Raw genomic sequence first — 18,764 nt, 5'->3', positions numbered from 1 at the left:
TCTGGTTTTGATGAGGGAGGAGGCTGCACATCCACTTGGCCTTTGTGAAGCTGCTGCTACTGGCAGACGCTGGAATCAAAGCCATACGTGGAACCACCTGCTGTTATAAAACTGCTTCTATACCAAACATCTTGAGACACGTCACTTGTGATATGTTAATACTCAAGGCCCGAGGCACTGAAGATAAAAGGTGACAGAACTGCTTGGTTCTTACAAAAACTTCACAACTTTAAAATTGTGTGGCATGTTGGTTGTGATATGCAAACTGCTGTTTGTAGAATTGTTCAAACTTCAGCACCATTTCCCAGCTGCCAAATTTGTAAGTTGGGTGTTTAATTTTGACCACGTTGCCAGATCGTTTATGAAACACAGTCTAAATACACAATCTTCTTTTTCTTCTTCTTCTTTCAGATGCTCCTGTTAAGGTTCATGACAGTGACTCATCTGCTTCCATCTCACCGAATCCTTTGCTTTCTCTTCTGTCACACCAACCCTCTGCATCTCCTCTCTCACTGCATCCATAACTCTCCTCTTCCTGTGTCTTTACCCAGCAGTAGCACAATTTCAGTAGTAGTACTCAGCCTGCTGATTAATGGCACCAGTAGCAGTCGTTGTTATCCTGGTATCCCCTGATCCAGTATAGAAATCTCAAACCTGATGTTCTGCACATTTGATTTCAGCCAGATGGCCTTCCTGACAGATCCGTCCCTATTTAATCTGGGTTTGAGACTAGACCTGGCACTAATAATACACTGACCTGTGGCTCCATACACGATTAACACACTAAATACAATTTCAATCTATCTGCCAGAGCAACCTGGTAACCCGTTTATGAGTTTTTGGCTTTAATATACAGCACTGTGCAAAAGTCACCGCTCATTTCTTTTTATTTTCTTCCAAGGAGAGATAATGCCAAGGCAGCTTGTGTTTTGCCTGCATTCACCAATGGTGATTTCTTGTAATATTTTTTAGTAGGTGTTGGGGCTTGAATAGTTCTCCAGGATTTCTGAAGATCTTTTAAAGTTTTTCTTTGGACTGTGGTGTCAGGTTGGCTGCGAGGCAAAGCAGGCCTCAAATGCAGGACTCCTTGAATAACAGTGAATTTATTTAAAGTGAAAAATGTGCAACAACAACAACAATCCCAAAACCTCGATTCCACAGTCATGTTTGATCCTGACTCCCAGGTGCCGGTGATTTTACTCCAGAAGGCTGTTCTCCACTACAGCTCGCTCAGTATTAACTATTTGCTCACCACTCTCTCCACACCTCCGCTCCACAGGTTTCTCTACACATGACACAACAAGTTTCTTCACAGGAAACATAAACTAACACCAGAGCTGAGGTTACAATGATTGTAGTCATTCATCGATACAGCGCAGACAGAAGCTCACACACTGCCTTAAATAGTGGCTCTTGACAAGGTCATCACAGGCAGGTGTGTGATTGCCAGAAGGTGTGTGGAACCAAAAGGGGAGAAATATCCACTGATTGCCACCACTGCAAAAAACCAGCACACCCAGATACACACACACATAACCACACAAAGCAGGATAGCACAAAAATGTGGCAGAGAGGTTGAGGTGGAGAGACGGAAACAGACAGAGGACCGTGATAATTGTCTGCTTTTTCACTCATGTTCAGTCCATTTTTTAAGCCATTTAACACTGATCTATGAATCATTCAACTATAAAAAAAGACACCCAGCTTAAGGGCTGAAGCAGTGTTGGGTCTACACATAACAGACAACTATAAATAACTAACAACAAGAACCAGTTTTAAATTGTATCTTCAGCACTTCGTTACTATCATCCGTCAAAAAAAAAACCCACACACATTTGTTTCACTTTCTTTAGTTCAATCGACAAAAAATAAAAAACACAGTTTGACAGGCATAAAATCTACACCACCGTGATGGTTCCCAAAGAGCTATTTGCTGAAAATCTGCCATATTTGCGTGATTTGCAGTGTGCTCTTAAAAAATCTGAGCAAACTGTACAGGTGGAAGACAAAAGAAGAAGTGGCTACAAACTATCTAACTGAAGAACTCTTCATGAAGACTAGTTACTGTACAGAGTATTCAAGATGCTGAACAAAGGTCTTCAAACCCTATTTCCATGTATGTTTTTAAACGTTTTGCTAAATCACCATTTTCATGAAGAGTATGAGCTGGACACCTTTAGGAAAAAGTTGTAATTGAAAAGATGTGCTATGAAATGAGCGTTCAAGGGCCATCTACAAAGAACAACACAAAAAAAAAGCTACAAAAGCATGCAACTTGGGCAGTGTAGTGTCACCAGAGATAATTTCACACATCACTGCCCTCCTGTAGGTTATTGCAGGAACTTAGTTCAGAAAAAAGACTTTTCCCTGTTTAATTATATGAAGGAAAAATATTTATTAACAACTTCACTGTTACAGTATGCTTTCTTATCAAAAATGACTTCACACATCAGTGGTTTGAATAAAACTGCAACAGTTTTGGAGCTGAAAGGCAGGAGAAACGGGAAGGCCACAGATGGATGTAGTGAAGGAGAACTTGGAGATGGCTGGTGTGGCTGTAGCGGATTGATAAAGGACTGATAATCCACTCTGAGAGCAGACAAGACAATAAGTAATTAGACTGGGCCCCACCCACCAGTGTCTGTTACATCGTTAGGTTGAAAGTGTTAAAAGAACAAGAAAAAGCTGACTTGTTCTTGCCAAGAAGAAACCGCAGGGCTAAAACATGAAGCCACTGCAGTTCCTCTAGTGGCCACTTGGAGGAGAGTCCTGCAGACGCAGCTGTAGCTTCAACTTTTTTAACTGGACTTCATCCATCCATCCATCCCCATCCAAGAAGTCTGAGCTGTAGTTCGGGTCAGTGAAATTAGTCAGTTATTTAGCAGATGTCTGTATCTGAGCATTGTATTAATGCAGCTTTCCAACCCTTGGCTCATAACCGAGCACGCCAACCTTTAAATATGGTCACTTCAGGCTCCATAAATACATGGCAGTGGCCAAAAAGCTAAAACATGAAGTTTCGTAATAGGAAGACAGCAAACTTAAGGGTGATGTTACAGTGGCAGCATCCATATCCAGGACTATTGCAGATTTCTTTTTATGAAAGTAAGACAATGAAAGTCTGATCGGTTGAACTGGAGTCGCCCCTACAGTCATACCTGGGCATCAAAAGAACTGCCTCCATCCTGGTTCAAAAGACAGACCCTGAAAAGTTGGGTTGCATTGCAACCACCAAATAGCACTTAGCACTTGTTAAGCAACTACACACAAAAAGATATTTAAATAAATACAGAAAACCAGTGCAGTTTCATCAATAAGCATTGCAGAAACCTCTGTAAGAGGGAGAATCAATCCTGTGTGTGCTGAATAATGGAAAGATTGCATTTGTACAAAGAACCTCAGGCTGTCAATCATAAAAAAGACAAATAGGAAAAAAGAGACTTAACTCAAACGATGTACTTCAGCAACTGAGCGGAAAGTACAGCGAAGTGTTCTTCAGCTGAGGTGAACTGGAACAACACACTAAACCCCTGGGAGCTTCATCCCTGACCTCCACCTTCTGTGACCACAGAAGAGAAGGGCTGATTTGACATCTAAAATTGTTGTCTCTGAATAAACACTCCAGTGATGTAACTGCCATTCACTGACTAACATATTCTTTCAGCTTTCAGGCAAAGAGAAAAGGGAAGAAAAAGAAAAGCAAATTTAAATTAAATTTTGTTAAAATTTTTACTCTTTTCGTCCAAAAGAAGAATAATGGACACAGGGATGAATAGATCATGTTTTTTAAACAGAAGGACATTCATTTTACTCGTCATTTCCCATTTATCCATTTAATGGGTTTATAACAATTTAAAAAAAGATATATTCACAAACCAACTGCAGCCTAGTTTCCCTCAGACATCAGTGCACTTTATCATAAGCACTGTCTTTTCATTGTGTTCAGTTTTCTTATTCAAACATCAAACATCACACATTTCCATTTCTATTTTGGATAATGTTTGGGAAGAGAAGGAACAAATGAATGAAAAATAAGTTTTTGACTCTGCACGTTTCTCCTGTTTTGATGATAGCATCTAAGACTCCTGTTACACACATGCCTAGAGACTGGCTGGAGAACCCTTGGCAACCATTGGCTCTTAGGGAAAAATGTTTATTCCCCAACTGGTTGGCAAGTGGTTGCTGGCTGTCGCTAGGTGAAACTGGTCACAAAAGACTTATATATCATGTTTAACCTAGAGTAGCGAAAGACCGCGGGGGGTTTGAAAATGATGTGAGTTCACTGTTCTCACCCCGGCTATCTGTTGAGCTGGTGGGTAACAGACGTCTCCGAAAACGTCGGAGCACTTTTGCAAATATGTGATGTCTTGATAAACCGAGCAGATATTTGAAGTTTACACAGCTACATTCTCGCCTGAAAATATGTTAAACGTTTATTTTGTGACCCAGAAAAAGTAATAAGAGTAATATTAAAACTAACTAGCTTCCGCCATTGTTGGAAACTGGAATTGGCTGGGCCACGCTATGAATTCTGGGATATGGTGGGCCACGAAGGATACACCCGACCCGTCCTTCAAATCTGGGGAAAAGGATGACACATTTGTCTGATGCATTTGGAGGAGTCTACGAATTTGGACAGCCTTCGTCGCATCGCTGTGACGTAATCGGCCTACAAATGCGGCCTCAGGAGGATGCAGCCTATGAATTTCAACACCCCCAAAGAGGATGCCTCCTTGTTGTTGCTTTGGTTGTTAGGAGATTGCCACAGTCATCCACAGTTAGTATGAAAGAAACCTGTCTGCAAACACTTGCTTAATGTTCATCGAGTAGTAGTGAAACTTGAAAAAGTGTAACAAAAACCTAAAACTGAGAGTTTTTACCTTCAAAGGGCTTCAGCACCGAAACCAACACAAAAGGTACAACTTTTGTTTTGAAGGTGAGCGTGTCCTTTTTCGATTTGCATCACTGCTCAGTGAGTAGTTGGCAGTGGGTTGCAGACAAGTGGCCGCAGTAATCTGACCAAAGCAGTCACAAGAAGGTTGTCAGTGCTGCACTGTATACCCAACCAATTTTATCTTGCAACTGCCAGTAGACCCCAGCAACCGTTCACCAACCTGTTGAGAAAACCTTATTTTCCCCTTTTCAACCACAGGTTGCCAGGAGGTCTCTAGGCCAGAGTGACTGAGACCCAATCTCACCAAAGTACAAAATGTTTTATCAGGCTGGCAACTGCTAGTTTGCATCATAATCTGCTGTTCATATTGTTTAACCCTCAAGCAACCTGTAGATGAGGAGCCAACTACACCTCCCACAGATGTTTAATTCCTCCAAACCTTTCAATCTAAAGTGTTTCACTAGACAGACTGTGATTATAAAACATCTTCATTACTTGGAAAGCTTTAAGAATCATTATGAAAACAGATGGTTCCACACTCTAGATATGTATAACTGAAAAAACAAATAATTAAAATCTTCGCTCATATTATAGGAGTGTGACATCTGCTGCAAACACACAATTAGGTCTGTAAGTGTTTGGACAGTGACTGGTTTTTTTTGTAGTTTGCTTCGATGAACCTCCACAGTAGCTTTCAAATTAAACCATCCACATGTGGATTAACTTTTTTTTAGCAATTATAGATATTTTTTTATATATAGCTAACCAATTTCAGAGACATAAATGAAACTGGACAAACTAACACAATTTTAAAAATGACGTTTGTTTTCAATATTTGGATGAAAATCCTTTGGAATCAATGACTCCATGAAATCTAGTCTTTACTCCTGCCAGTAAACCCTAATAAAAATTGCCTCAGCAGTTTCTTTTCTCTATAATAAGGCTTAAGTAGCTTTATCTCTTGCAAGCTTTAGTTCTGCTACTCATACGCACAGCTTCACAACATTACAGTTTCATTAACGGCTCAGTCCAAACCATTCTTAACTCTCAGTGGTGCCTCTGTAATCATACCAGCATTAATGTTTGTGGTAAACGGTGAAAGGCTGCGGCCATATTATGATAAATGTTTCTTCGTCTTTAAGAGAGGATTTGGGTACACCACCATAAGGTAGTGTGCAAAAGTCTTGAGCCACCCCTCATTTCTTTATCATTTTCTTTCACGGAGCCAGACTTTCTCATCATTTTTAAGTGGTCTTGAGCAATCACTCTACAGAGTTTCTGAAGGTCTTTCAGAGCTTTTTCTTTTCTCTTTTCTTTTTCACTGATTTTCAGCCCGGTCCTTATCTGACAATTTTCATAGGAATATTTTTGTTTTGTTTTTTCAGCCACATAACACTGACCTATGAGTCATTCTAGCATTTTAAAAAAATGCATCTAACTCAAGAGACAAACCAGTCTTGTGTCTACACATAACAGACAACTTACCAAAAAAATCCATTTTAAATCACATCTTTAGGAACATTTTTACTTGAAGCCTGTCAGAAAAAATAACATTTCTTCTAATTTCTTTGGTTGAACTGATGAAAATATGGTAAATTTAACACAGTTTGATAGGCATGAGATAGTATTTTTGCAACAACAAGGTGATTCCCAAAGAGCTATTAGTAAAATTGCAGAAAACTGGACAAGTCAAATATGTGGCAGGGCTAAACTCTGCTGCATTTCATCCAGTGGTTTGGGGGATCTTACAGTACAGTACAATCAGTACAATCTGGAATGTGTCTGTTTGGGAACAACAGTCATTTTGGCAAAAGCGTACCTGAAATGGAACTCTAATGGTCATGAATTGGCTTCCCCGGAGATTTAACATGATTGAACCAGTGTGGGATCAGCTTGACAGAGAACAAAGCAAAAGGCAGCTGACATCTAAAGAAGAGCTTTGAAGGTCCTTCAAGAGGCCCTGAGAACTATTCCTGATCATTACTTAAAGAAATTACAAGAAAGCTTTCCTAAGAGGCAGAATTGTACAAACTCTGTTTTTACCTTAAATACCTCATTTCCATGTATGTTTGCAGATGTAATTGCTGAACCCATATCTCATTTTCCTAGGAAAATAAAAAGAATTAAGGATCGGCGTGTGCTGTACAAATCAACATCTGTCAGTTTGCAGTGCAGGTTTTGCCATCATGCCACAAGCAGCTGCTCCATTTTGAATCCTAAATAGCTGAAGGTGTGAAAGCTATCCATGTCTGTGATTCAAAGCACAACCACAGCATGCATCTCTGCCTCACTAGAGCTTCTTAAGCCAGCTGGAGGCTTTATCAGATTTCAGGGCTATTTTTGTTAAATCTGTAACTTTTGGGAAATGTTTCCTAACAAATCAGTACACCACCCTGTGTGGCCCGTCTGTAGAATTATCTTTTTAAACCAAGATAATCTATTTCTATCACTCTGTCAGCCATATTACAAATCACCTCGTCTCCACACATGGGAATAAAATCAGAGCCGCTTCTTGTGTGTTTGTGTATTCAGGTGTGACGGCTGCTTACGCTGAACGCTTATCACTCTTAATGAAAAAGTAAAGCTGTTTCCGTGCTCCTTTTATCCATGTTGACAGGAACCAGCTGCTACTCCGATTAGATAAGTGGCTCTCTTTTCAGGCTGTAACCTTCACAGACCCACTTCTTAGTTTCCTTTAATCCCTGTCTTCAAGTTCATTTTTCTTTGGACAGGCTCTCTGCTCGTCTCAAGTCTCACCAGGTTTCAAAATGTCAACAGAGGAGAGTAAGATTAAGTAAAGTGCAGGAACTCTGCATCTCTTAATTGAATCTTGGAGTATACTTCCACATCTATTCATGAGTCTTTTTTATCTGATCATTTAGAGCTCTGAGACTTCTATACCCAAATTTTTAATATGAGCATGTCCTCACAGACTCTGTGAAAATGAGTTAACACATATACATAATTGAAATGCTCTCGTAACATATCTTTTAAAAGTCATATTTGCTTTAGAGACCACGCTAAATGAGCTGCACACTAAAAGCTGCAGACCCCTATTTTACAGCCAGTGCTGTGCAATAATTACATCCAGTTTTAGCCAAAAACGAGCTCTTACGTACATGTAAAGTTAAATAATTCCTGATTCTGATTCCTCTTTTTCTCCCTGCTCTTTGTGGTTCCCTGTCTGTCTTCATGTTTCTCCGTGTTATTTCTTTCTTTTTCTTTTGATTATTTGTTCTTTGTTTCAGAGTTGGATTTTCTCTTAAGGCCCAGTCACAGAGACATAAGTAATCTCCAACCAGTTATGAGTGGGTGCTGGAGGTTCTTGACAGTCACTGTTAAATCAAATGCTGAAGCCCAGGTCTAGACACCAGTCAGTGAACTCCTGCGAACCACTAGTCGCTAGAGGAAGTTGGTCACAAAATCGGTTGCTATCAGAATATTATGGTTGCCCTTTGTTTGTGAGGAAGACTCCAACTTGTCTGCAAACTCTCATCAACTGTTAACTGTGAAGAGTGCACCATAAACCAGAAATTGAGACTTTAAGGTAAAAGTTGTGACTTACTGCTGCAACCAGCATGTTGCAAAAGGCTGGTGGTTAACAGGTTTCACCGACTGGTCTCAGGTCCTCCATATTTTCAGCAATCTATTTCTCCAAGTTTCACTATCATTTGGCGAGTATTTGCTGAGTGCTTATTAAAGACGAGTCTGTATCTTCAATGCAATCTGCAATAGATCAAAGTCATCACAAGGAGGTTGTCATCTTCTTTGCAACTATCTTCACTTAGTGATGGTCAGCAACCACTCACCACCACCTGGCGCCCACTTAGCAACCAGTGGTCACAAGGTGATTGCGAACCGATCTCTAGGTGAATGTTACTGACTTTCTGTTTTTGCCTTTGTTCTGCCGTGCCATAAAGACACCTGTGTCTCTCCTTTGCTTTTTGTTTTTGTCAGATCTTCTGTTCACCTTCCTGTGTCCTCTGTTTGAGTTGCTGCCTATGTCTCTTGTTCCATTATTTTGGAGTTTCATTGTTTCCTCATTGTCTCTATTTTGTATACCCTGCAGCCTACCTGTAGCACTTTTATTAATGCATTCAGCACTCCAAAATTAAGCAAAAACAACTGAAAAATTAAGAAAATGCATAAATGCCAAAGTGGAATTTCTCTAATGGCCACTTGAGGCTGGCTTTAGGTACTCAAAAGAAGTTGTTCCCTTTTGTTTTTAGTTTTGTTGTTTCATGATAGTGTTTCATTGGATAAAGATTCCTACCTGCTGTCAACATGTTTCTGTGAAATACATGGCAGTACACACAACAGTGCGCACAATATATTCTCAAATCCTTCCCTTGAAGCATCTTTATTGTCCACTTGTCTCATACTGTGTATGATAAGATGTATTTTTTGATTATTCCCATCAGTTTCTGCAGTTTGATTATCTGCATGGTCTGTATATCATTTCTGTAGGGATTGTTGTTATTCTGCTTGTCATGCAGCAGCACTGCCATAGAAGGAAGGGTGTAATCATGTGGAGGAAAAACTGACAGAAAGCTAAAAATAAATCCAACAAACAAAACCTTTGTGAGCATTTGTAATAGAAACACTAATAAATCTCATCCTAGAATCAGTATCTGGTTTTATTTATCTTAAGTTCAAAGTTTCTGTTTTTACTGCTTGAAGAAATGTGCATGGCACCAAAAACCTGCAATCTCTGCAAAGACAATGCCTCTAAAGTGTTCGGAGGACAAGAATTCCCCTAAGAGGAGCTCACATCGCACTCCATGTATGTTCACACAGTATAAAGGTTGTATAGCCTCTCAGAGACTGCAGCACTTTGATAGTGGCTCAGCACACTAAAGGGTCCTTTACGTTTGAAGCAATAATACCTTCACATTGCAGAGGAGAGAAATGCATTTATCTCAGAATGTTCAATAGCCTTTGAGATAGATAGATAGATGCTTAAAATACAGAAATCAATAAAATTGTATACATGAATAATTTGTACTATACACATACATACAAATACTAATACTAGTGTGTGTTTATTGTTTGAACCTGATGAACTCTGTGGCTGCCCTCCAATCTTCCATTCAGTGATGGTTTCCCATTAAGACTCTGGGAGTGTTCACCACTTTATTACAGAAACACCACCATGTGAGAGCACAGAGGTAATGTACAGAGGCTGTTTGTACCAACAGGGCTTAAGCTAAGTTACCCTCTCACATGCTCCAGTGATGACCTCTGGTTTCTTTATTTATACATATATTTGTGTTTATGTGCATCGCATACATGTTCATCAAAACTGCACTTTCTACCAGCACAAGCTATGATTCCGTCCATGATCTCATCCAGTGCCATTTCAAAATTAACAACACTGCCACTGGTGGGGAGAAAACTGTGGGCCAGTTCATGACCAGGTCCTTGCCCACTCCTCACCTCAACATGTAAGCACCAGCTCTTCTTCCTCATTCCTTGCTCATACATACCAGCACACCATTTACAAAGTGTTTTTTCTTGCTTTGACAGTGTCACGGCTGAAGGCCAAACCAGGTAAACGGACTCAATTGCAGATACAAACGGACGCACTGGTAAACGTGATTACAAGACTTTATTTAAAAACAGAAAATTACAACTATGACGTGACTATGAACTGTCAGCTATGATGCTACGTGAGCTATGAAACATACGTGAGATTCTAAGAAGTAGAGTAGCAAACGTGAACTGTACAATAAACATGGCGTACTAGGAAACTATATACACATGAAATCTGTGGTGTGGGGAAAAGGGGAGTCAGGCCGGGGAACGAAACCAGGAGTCTTTGAGTCACTGTAACGAGAGGAGACAGAGTTCAGAAGATGTTCCAGTGCAGGTCAGGAGAGAGCAAACATGGACAAGTACTGTCTTACTTATTGCAGGTGGAGGAATGGCATGAGAGGGGTAAGTGGGGCGAGTGCGACGGTGATGGTTCCAGCCAGTGATGATCCGTGGTATTCAGTAACTGAGGCAGGGAGGCAGGCAGGTAGGAGAAGCGAGCATGAGCTCTTCCGTTAAACCAAATGAAAGTGAGTACTGTCAGAGTTAGAGCGTGGAGATCGGATGGATGACTGCAAGCAAAGAAACACTTGGTGAACAGAGAATATCGCTAGAATGATATCACAAGAACTGTGATGACATACAATAACAGAGGTTAGCTGAAGATCACCTTTTCAAAGTAAAGGTATGTTTTAAACTGGTCCGGTTTCTGCTTATTTGTTCATTATTTCTAGTGTTTAGGCGTTCCTGTGCCTCTCTTGTGTTCCTTCTTGTCATCCTTGTCTCCACATTCGTGTATTTCCTGTTTTACTTTGGAAAGTGTCACATCCTGTGTTCAGTGCTTTTAGTTTAGCTTCCCCATTGTCTCATCTTGTCTGATTACTCTCAGCTGTGTTCCACCAAGTTTAGGTTTTGTTAGTGTTTTCAGTTCATCCCTTCGTTGGTTACTTTGAAGAGTTTTTTGTACAGCCACCCAAAAAAAAGGCTTGCTTTCAGTTTAACATCATCCTGCTACACCGTGTCTGCATTTGGGTCCCATCTCTCTCGTTTCCACTCTCTAAAATTCAAGCACACCCTCTGTTATGGTTTGTAATTCACCACCAGACATAGTATTAGTCCAATAATCCATTAAAATGCTCCAGAAGGCTCCAGCAGCTCACACAGAGATTTGAAAAGGTCAGAGTTGTTACGAGAGGTGAAACTATCTATAGAGGCCAAAACTGTTTGTCCCAGAATATAAATAAGATTAATTATGTATGTATTGTTGTAAATTTGTGCCTGTTGAGTCTTTGAGAGACTCCCTTTTGGAGTCAGGCTAACGTGGCCGTTAGAGGAACTGCAGATTTTGTCTCTGGTCAAAATAGCATCACTCAGCTAAAGCTGTTTAACTCTTTAAACTAAATTTCTGTGTTTCTGTAATTTTGTTCATTTGTTTGTGTTTTTCTGTGACTTTTTATATGTGTATATCTTTTTTTGGATTCAAATGCTTCTGGTGCTTATTTATGCATGGATGTTTTTGCATCTTTGCTTTTCTGCCTCTGTCTCTAAAAACCATGAACTTGCAGGGATGTACACTCCAAATCAGACAAATTCACATGACTGGAAATACATGCTGAGCTAAAAGTGTCTTCTAAATAAAATAAACATCAAATTAGTGGATGGGGAACAATTTGAGCTAATCAGAAAAGTGGTTAAAACTTTATATATAACTGTTTTTAAAGTCTGTGTATTGACCTTTATGTTTAAAATGAACAGGGAACCCTTTCAAGTTCAAGTAAACTCCCCTGTGTGTGTTTCTTGTGATGTTTTTTACTCAATCTGCTAATGGTAAAGGTCACAGATGTTAAACCGTTGTGACTGTTCAGAGATCAAAGAAATATATTTATGGTCGTGGTCAAGTGGTGATTCATACCTTAATGGAGACAAAGGGAATAATAAACCTGAATGCATAAAAAGTCAGTCAACAACCAGTTGTTGTTTAACTGAGAAAAAAAATTCACATTTAAGATGCAGCAACAACAGCACCGATACTCTAGGACCTTCTTTCAAGGACAAAAAAAATCAACGAGCCCACAAGAGCGACAGTTTGGTTTTGAAACATCCACAATCATCTTGACCTGCTTTGCTATCTGTGAAAGAAATAGAAAACGCTGCACAAATTAAAGTAAATGATTCAGCACAGACATAATTGAGGAGTTGTTTGGGGGCATTCAGCTTTCCCTCTGGAAATGAGTGTTTTTTCGCCTCTAACAGAGGAGCAGATGAATAGCTATTATGAGGAGGAGTCGATGAAAACAAGAGAGGACAAAAGATTATTTCTGTCCACGTACAGCGAAGCCTTCAGTCAGTGAATGTAAGTTAAAAAAGCATTTACATGTGGCTCATCATCTTTTAAGAAGCCGGTGAATGAAAGGCAGTGAGTCATCACGCTGCTTTTGATGATGGGTGGATTTGTCACAAAGGTGCATGGATTGTTTCTCAGCTGACCTTGAACACTAAATGACCACATTTGTGATCAAAAGAAGAGAAACTGCTCTGTGAAGAAGAAATGATATTTTGACTTAAATGTCAGCGAGGGGAGCCATAAGAATGCTTTTTAAATGGCAAGCAGGTCACGGTCCCTAACCTCTGATACTACTTTAAGGCAGCTGGAGATGCACCACAGTAAGTACATATCATTATATGATAGTGCTATCATTCCCTCCACACTCCGTTGTCATGTCTAGAGATGGGAATTAAGAACTGGTTCTTGTAGAGAGCTGGTTCCCAGTAGTCTAGTTCCTTGGAATTGTTAGTCTGCTTCACTATTGACCTCGCTTACTGGTAACATTTGCACTTGCGCTACAATCAGCTGATTTCAGTTTGTCAGAGGAGAAAATTATTAGCAGTCTGGATTTGGACATTACTTTTATAATTATTGCATAACAGACTAGAACATGATGGTAAAGTGCATCCAGAACAGGAACAACTGACTTAAGCTGCCAAGACAACTTGAGCTCTTTGCAAGCATGCTAATCCATGCTAATGCTGAGCTAGCTAAGGACCCAGACTGATGAATGCCGAGCCCAGCAGACCAGACCCTGACCTTAAACAGAAAACAAATTCATGAGCAGTCAGGCTGCAGCCTCTGTTTCTATCTGTTCATGTTTCTACAATCACTGTGGTGATCACTCTGAACTCTCTTTATGCTGGTTTTCAAGTTTGCATTCACACCTGAATACTAAGAAAAATGCAACACGGAACTGAGGGAGACGTGGGAGCACACGGCGAACACAGCTGACACGAGTCATAACAAGACAGGGGAAGAGCAAACACAACATGGCGTACACTGATGGGAGACTATCAAAGTAAAACAGGAAGTACACAGAGACGCAGACTGGACGGGGAGAGAGAACATGACGAGCTGGGGAACATAGATGAACATGATGGAATAAAACACGAGGAGAAACACGGCACGAGAACTCACACAATTAAATAAACACAGAGACACAGACGGCAAAGACACAACAAGGAATCTAATAAACAAAAGCTAAACAGAATAACCAAGTCACTATAACACACAATAACAAAGTAGACTGACATAATACCAAATGACAAAAACACAAGAAACTCGCACTTGCACTGGAGTGGCTTGCAGCTGAATGTAAAGAGGCAGGAACACCTTAACACCTTATTCTTATTTGATAAAACAGTTTTCCCTTTTGGTTCTAAGATGTTATGACGCCACCCACCACTAGCCAGAGCAGCACCTTTCTCTCTTTGTGGCAAGATGTTAGAAATGAACAAGGTGTGAATTAAGCGGATGTGGATGCTAGCCTCCTAACGTCAGCCACACTCGGCAAACTAATCTCAAATTATGTTTGCAACCCTAACATCATCCATTTAACCGCGCTTAGCTTTGGCTATTTTCTAAGGGTTTTCTTACTTTAGACTAGCCAGCAAGGCTAAAAACTTTGTTGTGCCCAAGCTTGCATTGTTCAGTAATCCCTCAAAACTATAATGGATTCAGATCCAGTAACTCTAACAAACAAACAGAAATAGCAAACTAGGCGATTTTTCTGAACAATAAAATCCAGTCAAAAATAAATGTAAAAAATTTAATGTTTGCATCTGTGGGCCAGAACAGCACCTTCAGTTACTGAATAATTAAATCTGATAGGCTGGTTAATGCACATAATTATTAAATGAGAGTAATTTTTCCTGTGCTGCAGCAGGGCATTGCTTCTGGTAACATTTATATACTTGCTTGATAATTTAAAAAGAAAAAAATGATATCCCACAGCCCTCTTAAACTCTCAGCACAGCCTTTTTCCTTCTCATCGCAGTGATGCCTTCATGGCACAAACGTAGAGCTGTGGTCATACAGTAGTACATAAGCATAGAGGTATAAAGATTAAGATAAACATTTATAAAGCAGCAGCCAATTTCAAATGCAACTTTTTAATCAAACCAACAAATATCAGCAAACACACAAAACTGTTTTTTGTGACTTTTGTGACCATGCAAACACTGCGCTACACAGTTTAGTGCAGGCTACACTAATGTTATTGTAGGATCTTTACCTTACAATATAAAATGCCCTGAGGCTGTTTATGTTTTGAATTGGTGCTAATCAATCAAACTGCTTTTAATTTAACCAATTTACTGTGATAACACTTATATTGATGCACTATATTGGACTGGTTACATCTAGGGTGCTGTTACTAGGTTATATCACGGGCGGCAGATATCAATTTATATTTTAGGTGATGAAGCTGATTAGATTCACTCACTGAAGTCTGCTTTTTATACTAGCTTCATAATGTCTGCAGGTTAGAAATCTGCTCACATAACACCTGCTTATATCTTTTTGAGTTAACTTGGCTAAATCTATAAAGAGCAGTGAATATTGCGGTAGGAGCACAGGTCAGCTGTTCACAAAGGAAAATCTGTTGGAGCTCACAAAGCAAATTATGTGAGTTATATCTATGTAATTATTTTCTTCATGATGCACTGCTACGCCTCATCTTAGGGTTAACCCACCTGCCAAATCAAGTTTAACCTCTGTGTGTATCCAGTGTGTAGACATATGAACTGTCTCTAATATCAAAACTCCTCAATATTCAGTATTCAGTCGTCCAGAAGACCTTGTGCTACTGCTGCAAAGCCCTTAAAATGAAACAAGAGATACCCACAGGCATGCCCTCTTGATTAGCTGTGGTGTCATTTTGAGTATTTTAAAATGCAATTTGAAAGGTAACGTGACCTTCTGCACAGTTAATTGGTAATAAAGTAATGAACAGGTTTCTCTGTCTGTGTGATGCATCCAAAACACCTGCCTGACTTCATCGTGGCTCTATTTAAAACATCTTTTTTTAAAGTCTGAGTACAGTAAAGTGGTACTGGTAAAAAAGGTTTATTTAAATACATAAACAGAAATTTACTTTGTAAATCGGGTGATTTTGCTGCCACGTGCTGAATTCTTACTGTTCTTTTCTTTCCTTTTCAGTATGCCTGCACGTTTTCTGGGATTTAATTAATGTAATTAAATTAATTGTTATTCACTTGTATCTCTCTGAGTTGCGTATTGCCTGAAATCTATTAAGTGCAAAATTATGAAGCCAAACTTCATGATTATGAAGCTTCTGTGAGAACAAATACACTATAAATATCTTAATATTTGCTGTAGTACTAATCACTCTGTTTTCCAAGGAGCAAACACAAATCATAAAAGTTGAAGTCATAAATCAATTATAGTGATAATATTAAAGAGACTCTACATCTCTAAGTGAGAAATGGGCTAATTTTCTCAAACATCTTTACCACTGAACTTTTTGCTGTCAAAGGGGTCGCCCTTTTCATCACATTTTTAATGCAACCCTGACAATGCAATATGCAAAGTGTCGGATGCAGCGAATAAAGCACACAATCACTGGACTCCAGAGCAGTGCAGACGTGTTCTCTGGAGTGATGAATCAGGTTTCTCTGTCTGACAGTATGATGGGTGAGTCTGGTTTTTGCAGTTTGCAGGAGAACAGTACTTCTCTGAGTGCAGTGTGTTAAGTGTAAAGTTTGGTGGTGTCGGGTTGTTTTTAAGGAGTTCAGGAGTTCAGGAATTGTCCAAAGGAACATTTTGGACAACTTCATACTCCCAACTTTGTGGGAACAGTTTGGCGATGGCCCCTTCCTGTTCCAACATAGCTGGGCACCTTCCACAAAGCGAGGTCCATAATAGATGAGCAAGTTTGCAGTGGAAGAACTGACCTCAACCCCATGGATACCTTTGGGATCATTTAGAGTGGAGACTATGAACAAGGACTTCTCGTCTAACATCAGTGTCGAATGTTCAAAACGTCCCATAAAGTCACTCCTTAACCTTGCGGGAAGCCTTCCCAGAAGAATTGAAGCTGTTATAGGTCCAAAGGGTGGACCAAGATCATATTAAATCCTGTGGATTAAGAACGGGATGTCACTCAAGTTGGTAATTTGTTTACTGAGCATAAATGAACTTTTGCACCTCAGAATCAGTTTGGTGCACTCCATTCTCCAGCCATTGGTCATGTGACACAAAAAGGGTCCACACAATATCAACGTCATTAGTGCCACTGTAGTGCAACTGACTCAAGGTGACTGAGGCTGGACTACACCGCCTGCTGGATGCTGGCATGGCATGCATGTCCGAGTTGTTGCTGCAACCCAGGATGTCCATGAAAGTGCCGTGTGGTACTTGTGTCAGTCTTGCGGCACCCCGGCAGTGTGCAGGTGGGCTTTGTTCTGCTCAAACAGAACAAAGCCCACCTACGCACTGGCAGAGAAGTGTAGGTCTTTCTGCATTTCTGATATGTCATGTGTAGATGGGAGATAGCCATACCACCTATTAAACATCTTGTATATACATGTGTTATAGTTTTGGACAGACAAGGTGTAGTTCAGTGATTCAGTTTAGCTGGTAAAGCTGTTAAATCACCACACCTCTAACTTTGAGTCTTATTGGTATCCAAATGGATTAGTAATACAGGAATTCACCCTGTATAGAGCTGTATATTGTTGCATGCTGTAAACATGATTATTTCTGCTGTAAAGTTGAGCTTTTTAACACTATTTCATGGTCATTAGAGGAACTGCAGATTTTCACTGACGTTATTTTTCAGCTCTGGGTTTGCTGCTTTAGATTAGATTAGATTAAAAATGAATCGGAACACGTTTTGCTCACCAGTCCATTTCAAATAACTGTTTGTTTTTTCTGTTGACTTTTTGCAGTTCGATTGTTTCATTTAACGATGATGTCATAAGTACACTGTTTACTGTATCAAATGTTTGTTATATAACATAATGTGAGTATCCAGCAGAGATACTTAGCTGCTACATTTTATGTGACTTTCCAACACTGTTATAGTGCATTATGCCTACACACCGCTGCCGTAAATAGATCTGCTTTCCTTACCTAAAGCTCACAGATCTGACAAGGCAGCATTTGCATTATAGATATGTGGTTACCATGGCAACTTAGTCAAACACAATGACCTTAAGCGAGAGGCTAAAGAGGAGTGTTGGAAATCAAAGTTTCACATGTGGAAGTGTGTCTGCTTTGGCATGAGGGCCTGTTGTTGGGACTTAATGACCAAATCAAAACACTGAGTACACTTGTTTATGCAGGCGAGGAGATTCTAAATGGCACAAAATGGGATGGATGGCACCTCAATAATTACCAATATCAAGGACAATTTTGCCTCTCTTCTGTCGCACCTGCGCTTTATGCAGCAGGTTCAGACCGCTTCGTCCTCATGACTCGCTGCTGCTGTTTCAGACCGTCGCCACCGCAGCTGCTGGAGCCCACTTTGGAGGCAATTATTTTTGCTTTGACTGAATCAAAGCTCATAGAGACTGGAGCCGCATACTGATCGATGTAAGTGTCTGTCTATGTCTCTGCCAAATGACTCCATTAGAAAAACGTACATTCATAGCACGAGGCAGCTTACAACTTCAGCCACATTACTTTGAGTTTGTGTTTGTTGCATTCGCTTTTTTTGACATCTTGTTAGATTACTGCTCTTCTGTTGCTTTCTGTACCTGCCATGTGCAACACAACATAAACATCTTTAGGAGTCAAACACACACTTTAATCTGAATGAAAGTGCAGTGAGCGCTGTTCTTCCTGAGCACTGGGCACATGACCCCCCTCATCCCCAACTGAAGCCATGAGGATAGAGTTAATCTTATAGTGTCCAACAATGGAAAGCATGTAACTGAGTACTTTTACTCATAAGGTTTACTGAGTTACAGTTCTGATGTAATCTGTTTAGGTATCACAGGTTACATATACCTCAGTTCCAATGTTCCCTCTAATTTTTCATGTGTC

The sequence above is a fragment of the Simochromis diagramma genome, unplaced genomic scaffold (genome assembly GCF_900408965.1).
Source record: "Simochromis diagramma unplaced genomic scaffold, fSimDia1.1 OVJJ01000321.1, whole genome shotgun sequence".
Classification (NCBI taxonomy): domain Eukaryota; kingdom Metazoa; phylum Chordata; class Actinopteri; order Cichliformes; family Cichlidae; genus Simochromis; species Simochromis diagramma.
The sequence above is the reverse complement of the archived record's forward strand: the minus strand, read 5'-3'. Positions refer to the sequence as shown.